Source organism: Panthera uncia (assembly GCF_023721935.1).
Source record: "Panthera uncia isolate 11264 chromosome C1 unlocalized genomic scaffold, Puncia_PCG_1.0 HiC_scaffold_3, whole genome shotgun sequence".
Lineage (NCBI taxonomy): Eukaryota > Metazoa > Chordata > Mammalia > Carnivora > Felidae > Panthera > Panthera uncia.
In genome coordinates, this window is record NW_026057584.1 from 38,174,309 (window position 1) to 38,182,802 (window position 8,494).

The window sequence follows — 8,494 nt, forward strand, 5'->3', positions numbered from 1 at the left end:
TGATTCTACTTTCATGACAGTCAGTAAAAAGGAAAACTACAAACAAAGCAGATGAGTGGTTACAGGGACTCCAAAAGGGCTTGAGGGGATTTGAGGAAGTGAGGGAGATGTTCTAAATCTTGATTGTGATGATGGTTACATAACTATAAGCATTTGTTAAAATTCAGGGAACTGTTTATTAAGAATAATATGTAAGTTGCATATTAATAAGCCTGACTAAAGAAATTAAAACTTCCCACAAAGAATACTCCAGGACTAGATTATTTCAGTGGTAAATTATATTGAACTTTCAATTCTATTGAACTTTGAGTAACACCAATGTTGTACAGCTCTTGCAGAAAGTGAAAGAGAAGATGCCACTTTCCAAATCATTTTATGAGGCAACTGTAGCCTAAAAGCAAAGCATGACACAGAAATTACCGACCAGCATTCCTTTTTAACATGGATGTGAGCATCCTCAACAAAATGCTAGCAAATCAAATCCAGCAATATATAAAAAGTTCTCAGGAATGTACAAATGGACTACTAAGACTAATAACTTAATATAGCAAGACCACAGAATACAAGGTCAATCAATATACAAAAAAAAAAAAAAAATTTGTATACATTAAAAGCATTGGGGATACCTGGCTGGCTCAGTCAATAGAGCATGTGACTCTTGATCTCAGAGTTGTGAGTTCAAGCCCCATGTTGGGTGTAGAGATTACTTAAAAAAAATAAAATCTTAAAAAAAAAAAAGGATCAAGCAATTATAAAATAATTTTAATAAAATGCCATTTATATATCACAAAAATAAGATACAGAGGAATAAATTAAAATATGTATGAGACCTCTACACCAACAGCTACAAAATATTGCTTAGAGAAAAATTTAAAACACTAATATAAAGAGAAATATAGTATTCAATGATTGGAAGACTCGCTATTTTTAAGATGTCATTTTCCTCCAAAATGATATGTAGATTAAATGCATTCTCAATCAAAATACCAGCAGGCTTTTTTTTTTTTAATCTACAAGCTGATTCTAAAATTTATAAGGAAAAACAATTTTGAATAGTCACCACAATTTTAAAAAAGAATCACACTACTTGATTTCAAGACTTACTGTAAATCTACACAAATCAAGGCAGTTTGGTGTCGGGGAGAGGATGAATACAACAGTGGAACAGAACATTTTTATTGTCAATTGATTTTGGCGAAGGTGCCAAAACACTAATGGGGGGAAAGAGTCTTTTCAACATATAGTGCTAGAATAAATGGACAGTTACCTGGGAGGAAAAAATAAATGTGGATCCTTCCTCACATCACACACAAAAGTAATCTGAGGTGAATCATAAATATAAATGTAAAAACTAAACTTAAAAGCTTCTAAAAGAAAATATAAGAATAGTTTGTGACATGATAGAAAGCAAAGGTGCTTAGACAGTAAAGAAAGCAACATGATTTAAAATTTGGCAAATTATACTTCATCACAATTAAAGTCTTCTCATCAAAAGATATCATTAAGAAAATATACTGAACCACCTGGATGATTCAGTCAGTTAAGTGTCTGACTCTTGATTTCGGCTTGGGTCATGGTCTCACAGTTGGTGAGTTCGAACCCCGTATCAGGCTCTGTGCTGACAGTGTGGATCCTGCTTAGGATTGTGTCTCCCTCTCTCTCTGTCCCTCCCCTCCCTGCTCGCTCTCTATCTCTCTCTCAAAATAAATAAAAATAAACTTTAAAAAAGAAGCAGAAAAAGAAAGAAAATATACAGGCAAACCACAGAGAAACATACTTCTGATAATGGGATTGTTCTCAGAATATGTAAAATACTTATGTAACTCTATCATAGAACCTCAAATAACCCAATTTTTACAAGTGGAATTTTTTTTAAAGTCATCAGGAAATATTTTAGCAGAAACTTAGAATGTCCTCACTGCCACTTGGGAGCACATTACTGTGGGAGGATTAAGGTGAAATCATCTCTGATGCCAAGATTTCGGGTAGATTATCTCAGGGCCAGACTTACCCAATGAATGCACGTTTGAAGGGAGGAGGAAAAGTTTTGCTATTCAATTTTGCTTAAAATAACTGGATGATATCTTATGCATCTAGAGTACTAATAAAAAGCTCCCAGAATACTAGGAACTAAACATTTGGGGGGTGGGGAGCTGTTTGGGGTTTTTTTTGGAGGGAAGAGAGTTTGTTGATTTTTAAAAAATAGAACAACAGTTCACTGGTTCTATTTCAGAGCTCACAATTGATGAATAGCACCAAGAAGAGAATCATTTGCCCATTATGCCCCAAAACATCCAAAGATATGCTCATCTAAATTGTCCTCTATTTTTCCCTTCTCTGAAACTACTCTCTTTATCATGTGAAATATATGCCTGGAAATTTAGGTAATATTTTAAGAATGGCTTTTCTTCCAAATACTTACCTAATTTTATTAATGGGTTAAAATATGTGGTCCATTACAAAATCATGTGACTCATGGATAGGGTCTTACCTAATTTAATGGTCTAAGATGGATCCTTATTTTCATTCCTTCTGTATCAAAAAAAAAAACAAAAAAAAAAAACAAAAAAAAAAACAAAACAACCCACAACATCTAGTTTTATTCACATAAAACTCAGGTTCCTGATAGACCTTTCAATCCAAATCTATTTTGTATTGTGAATTGGATGACAAGAAGCTCCACCTTTCTCAAAAGGGAATAAAGAATTTAGATCCAACTTCTATGTCTGTCCGTGTTCAATGTATTCAGGAGAAGCTAACACAGTTATAGTGAGTTATTGGGTCTTCCTCCTTCATGATTGGCCCGACATCCTAACACCTCTTGTATTAGTTTTCCCGTGGCTACTGCCACAGACTGCTAGACGTAGGTAGCCTAAAACAACAAAAATTTATGCTGTCACAGTTCTGGAGGCAAGAAGTCTGAAATCAGTATCAGTGAACCAAAATCAAGGTGTGGACAGGGCCACACCTCTGGAGGCCCTGGAGGAGGCCCTCCACCTCCGGAGGAGTCTTCCTCTGGAGACTGTAGGGAAGAATCAGTTACTTTCTTCTTTGAGCTTCTGGTGGTTGCATGCATCCTTGGATTGTGGTCTCAACTCCAGAACAATATTTCCTTTTTTTTTTTGCAACAGGTAGGTTGAATATTAAGTTATACTTTACTGGTCCTTTGAATATTCAAGTCAAATCAATAAATATCTATTGGTCAGCTATAGTTATCTCTTCTCTTTTCATTAAAATATGACAAGTTATACACTTTAGATTAACAATACAAATGGAAATGTAACAAAGCTTAAATTTCAAAAGAACATTATAACAAGCTAAGCTTCAGTTTTACCTAAAGAATTATTAATTCCATAAATATCTGTGATATGTTTGCCTACTGTATATCAGGCATTATGCCAGTGATAAAGACTGAAGAAGCTATGATAAAAAAGACTTGGTGCCTCCTTCAAGGAGCTTAGCCTTGGGAACAGTAAAACATGTGGAAGCAAATCTATTCATTCTAATTCAACAAAGTAAGAGCTGTTGAAGTGACTAAGTGGTTTCTTTTTCTGAGAAGAAGTAACATTTGAGGTGAATCTTGAAGGTCAGGGATAGGTATGCAAGGGTTTAGAGAAGGCATTCCAAGCAGAACCAAAAGCCAAGTTCAAAGGCACTGAAATAGAAGCATGGATGATGTTCCCTGGAAAGATCACATGGCTGGAATGGTAGGATTGGGATATATTGAGGGCCTTTGCATAATGGTCAAAAGCTTAGAGTTTATCTTATGAGCATCAAGAAGCCACTAAAGGCAGCTGTGATCTTGTAAGCTTTTACTTATCAGTGTGACCTTGTTTTTCTGTTGCCTCTGCTCCAGGGTCAGTTGCAAAGCCAAAGATACTGCCAGCAACTTCAGACTCTCTGCTGCAAAAGCAGACTGACTACAGAAAAGCTATTTGCAAAGTCCTAAGGAATTGTTTAGCTTTCTATATTTTAGGAAAATTCCTTTACTCCTTTATTATGACCTTGGAGATACTGGCCTGGAATGACAGGGAAATCCAGATTGAGAGAATTTGGTTTATATCACAGGCACTGTGTGAATCTAGATATCTGCTTTCCTGCTGTTTCTCCAAGTTGGCTTCAGATCAAGCATCATTATCATGATTTTTACCTTTTGTTGCCTCCATTCCTTCATCTTAAAGGAGAAGTAGCTTGAACTTAGGGTAGGATTGAAAAGTATGTGCTGGCTGGCCCTTTGTGACTAGCATTTGTTTCTCAGGAAGGCTGGTGCCAGGGAGGAAGATGGCCAGAGGAGGGACCATGGCAGAAGGGAAGGCTGCTGCTGAAGCCCCAGCAGGTGACAAGAAACACCTGATGAAAGCAGAGTTCCTGAGGCCAGGCAGCAAGAGCAATGCTCTTAAGGAAGGATTGCCACCCCACTTGGCCTTTGTCCCCTTCCTTTATTGATCCAGGCTCCTAGAATTGGCTCATACTCTGGTCTTTCAGAGATAAAAGCAGGGGTGCTTAGGTGGCTGTTCGTTAAGCGTCTGGCTCTTGATTTCAGCTCAGGTCATATCTCATTGTTTGCAAGTTTGAGCCCCGAGCTGGGCTCTGCGCTGACATACTTGTGCTCTTGTGCTCTCTCAAAATAAATAAACTTAAAAAAAAAGGAAGTAAAAACAACTGTAACTTATTTCAAACAGAGGAAGATTTTTTGTCTTCTTAAACATATGCATTTAACATTTTTTTTAATCTTTGAGAAAGAGAGAGACAAGCAGAGTGCAAGCAGGGGAGGGGCAGAGAGAGAGGGAGACACAGAATCTGAAGCAGGCTCCAGGCTCTGAGCTGTCAGCAGAGAGCCTGACACAGGGCTCGAACTCACCAACTGCGAGATCGTGACCTGAGCTGAAGTCAGATGCTTAACTGACTGAGACACCCAGACACCCCACCCCTTTGACATTCTAAAAGCATTTAAAAACAAAGCAGAAGATAGCAAAGAATTAAAGAGATTTCTGCATGGTGAATGACTAGAGAATTCTGAAGGTCAACTTGATAGAATCAGAGATATTTTATACAATGTCACTAATGCCAGAACGAGACAAAGGGTTAATCGTATTGTGGAGGTGTTGGAGTGTGGAGAATGTCACGGATTTTAAAAAACTAATTTTGTCACCCCTATCTGAATGGAGGAGGGAAGGAGTCCAATTTTATTGGTTTCTGGGCCTTCCCACACCTCTCCAAGGTCTCACAGGATCTGGAAACGATCTCACAGGCCTCTAGGATGAGAGGTGAGGCTTTCTTGTCCCATACAGCATGGGCACCGTGGCTCACCTGAGCATGCTTCTTCGCTTCTGTTCTGTGTCTGGCAAGAGGCCTGTGCTTCTTCTCCCCTCTTCTCTTTGGTCTTCCTTCAAACTGAAATCTGCCCACTGCCAGAAAAAATAGTCATGATTGCTATGAGCAGAAGCTGCCTGGTTTACTCTATTAATCACATGAGCAACCTTTTCACTATCTTTGAAGTTCTCATCATTAGTGAGGAAGCAGTCAATAGACAATAATTTTCCCTTTCCCTGATTCAGAGTGGGGAAAAGAAAAAGGAGATTAAATTCTTGTCCCTGTTCATTATACAGCTAAAGAGCTATGTCAGCTCTGTCTTTTTCTACCTATTAGAGACCAGAAGGACTTGAAAGGGTTGTATAGTCCAACAGAGATCATCTTAAAACCTCCCGTGCCTCCTGCAATATCCTCTTTGTTTAGCATCCTTTCCTTACCCTTCCTGTCACGTTGAATTTATAATCTAAGTTTACAATTTATTCAGCACATGTTTATTGGGTTTCTTTTATGTGTGTAGCCCTGTGCTGAGTACGCTATTTTCTCCTCAATTTCTGATAGAGAAATGCCAGTAAAGGTCTGCATTCAGATGCCTCTGGGTGTGGAAGAGTCTTTTGCCTAGAATATTCCAACTGCCAACTTTAATAAATGCCCTGTTTATTGACGAGTCCAAATGGGATCATTTAGACCTGAAACTAATAGTTTGGGAACCTAACGTCCCTCTCTCTAACTCTCTCTTTCTCTCTCAAAATAAATAAATAGCTTATTGGAAGAAAAAAAAAAAAAGGAAGAAGAAGAAGTAAAAACAGCAGTAACATGTTACAAACAGAGGAAGGTCTTTTTTCTTCTTTAAACTACCCAGGGTTTTTTCTCCTCTCCCAACTGAATTCATTGAACAAATACTTGCAAAATATCTACTTAGTGCTATGCTAATACATTCTGGAGAAAATGTCATCATTAGCTTAATCAATAATACATTCTGCTCTTAAAGCAGAGATTTAGGGGCACCTGGGTGGCTCAGTCGGTTAAGCATCCAACTCTTGATTTCAGCTCAGGTCATGATGACATGCTTCATGAGATTGAGCCCCCCATCAGGCTCGGCGCCAACAGCCCCGAGTCTCCTTGGGATTCTCTCTCTCCCTCTCTCTCTGCCCCTTCCCTGCCCATGCTCTCTCTCAAAGTAAATAAACTTTCAATAGCTATAAAAATAGAACAAATTTAAAATTAATAAACAATTAAAAGAATTTAAAACACTAGGGTTTTTTTGATGGGCTCTTTTTTTTCTTTTCTTTTAATTTTTTTTTTCAATTTACATCCAAATTAGTTAACATATAGTGCAACGATGATTTCAGGAGTAGATTCCTTAGTGACCCTTACCCATTTAGCCCATCCCCCCTCCCACAACCCCTCCAGCAACCCTCAATTTGTTCTCCATATTTATGAGTCTCTATGTTTTGTCCCCCTCCCTGTTTTTATATTATTTTTTATTTCCCTTCCCTTATGTTCATCTGTTTTGTCTCCTAAAGTCCTCATATGAGTGAAGTCATATGACATTTGTCTTTCTCTGCCTAATTTCACTTAGCATAATACCCTCCAGTTCCATCCACGTAGTTGCAAATGGCAAGATTTCATTCTTTTTGGTTGCCGAGTAATACCCCATTGTATATATATACCACATCTTCTTTATCCATTCATCCATCGATGGACGTTTGGGCTCTTTCCATACTTTGGCTATTGTTGATAGTGCTGCTATAAACATGGGGGTGCATGTGTCCCTTCGAAACAGCACACCTGTATCCCTTGGATAAATGCCTACTAGTGCAATTGCTGGGTCCTAGGGGAGTTCTATTTTTAGTTCTTTGAGGAAACTCCATACTGTTTTCCAGAGTGGCTGCACCAGCTTGCATTCCCACCAACAACGCAAAAGAGATCCTCTTTCTCCGCATCCTTGAAAGAAATCGAAGACACAAAAAAATGGAAAAAGATTCCATGCTCCTGGGTAGGAAGAACAAATATTGTTAAAATGTTGATACTATCCAAAACAATCTACATATTCAATGCAATCCCTATCAAAGTAACACCAGCATTCTTCACAGAGCTAGAACAAATAATCCTAAAATTTGTATGGAACCAAAAGACCCCGACTAGCCAAAGCAATCTTGAAAAAGAAAACCAAAGCAGGAGACCTCACAATCCCAGACTTCAAGCTATACTACAAAGCTGTAATCATCAAGACAGTATGGCACTGGCACAAGGACAGACACTCAGATCAACGGAACAGAATAGAGAACCCAGAAATGGACCCACAAACGTATGGCCAACTAATCTTGGACAAAGCAGGAAAGAATATCCAATGGAATAAAGACAGTCTCTTCAGCAAGTGGTGCTGGGAAAACTGGACAGCGACATGCAGAAGAATGAACTTGGACCACTTTCTTACACCATACACAAAAATAAACTCAAAATGGATGAAAGACCTCAATGTAAGACAGGAAACCATCAAAATCCTCGAGGAGAAAGCAGGCAAAAACCTCTTTGATCTTGGCCGCAGCAACTTCTTACTCAACACATCTCTGGAGGCAAGGGAAACAAAAGCAAAAATGAACTACTGGGACCTCATCAAAATAAAAAGCTTCTGCACAGCGAAGGAAACAATCAGCAAAACTAAAAGGCAACCGACAGAATGGGAGAAGATATTTGCAAACGACATATCAGATAAAGTGTTAGTATCCAAAATCTATAAAGAACTTATCAAACTCAACACCCAAAAGCAAATAATCCAGTGAAGAAATGGGTAAAAGACATGAATAGACACTTCTCCAAGGAAGACATCCAGATAGCCAACTGACACATGAAAACATGCTCAACTTCACTCATCATCAGGGAAATACAAATCAAAACCACAATGAGATACCACCTTATGCCTGTCAGAATGGCTAACATTAACAACTCAGGCAACAACAGATGTTGGCAAGGATGCGGAGAAAGAGGATCTCTCTTGCGTTGTTGGTGGGAATGCAAGCTGGTGCAGCCACTCTGGAAAACAGTATGGAGTTTCCTCAAAGAACTAAAAATAGAACTCCCCTAGGACCCAGCAATTGCACTAGTAGGCATTTATCCAAGGGATACAGGTGTGCTGTTTCGAAGGGACACATGCACCCCCATGTTTATAGCAGCACTATCA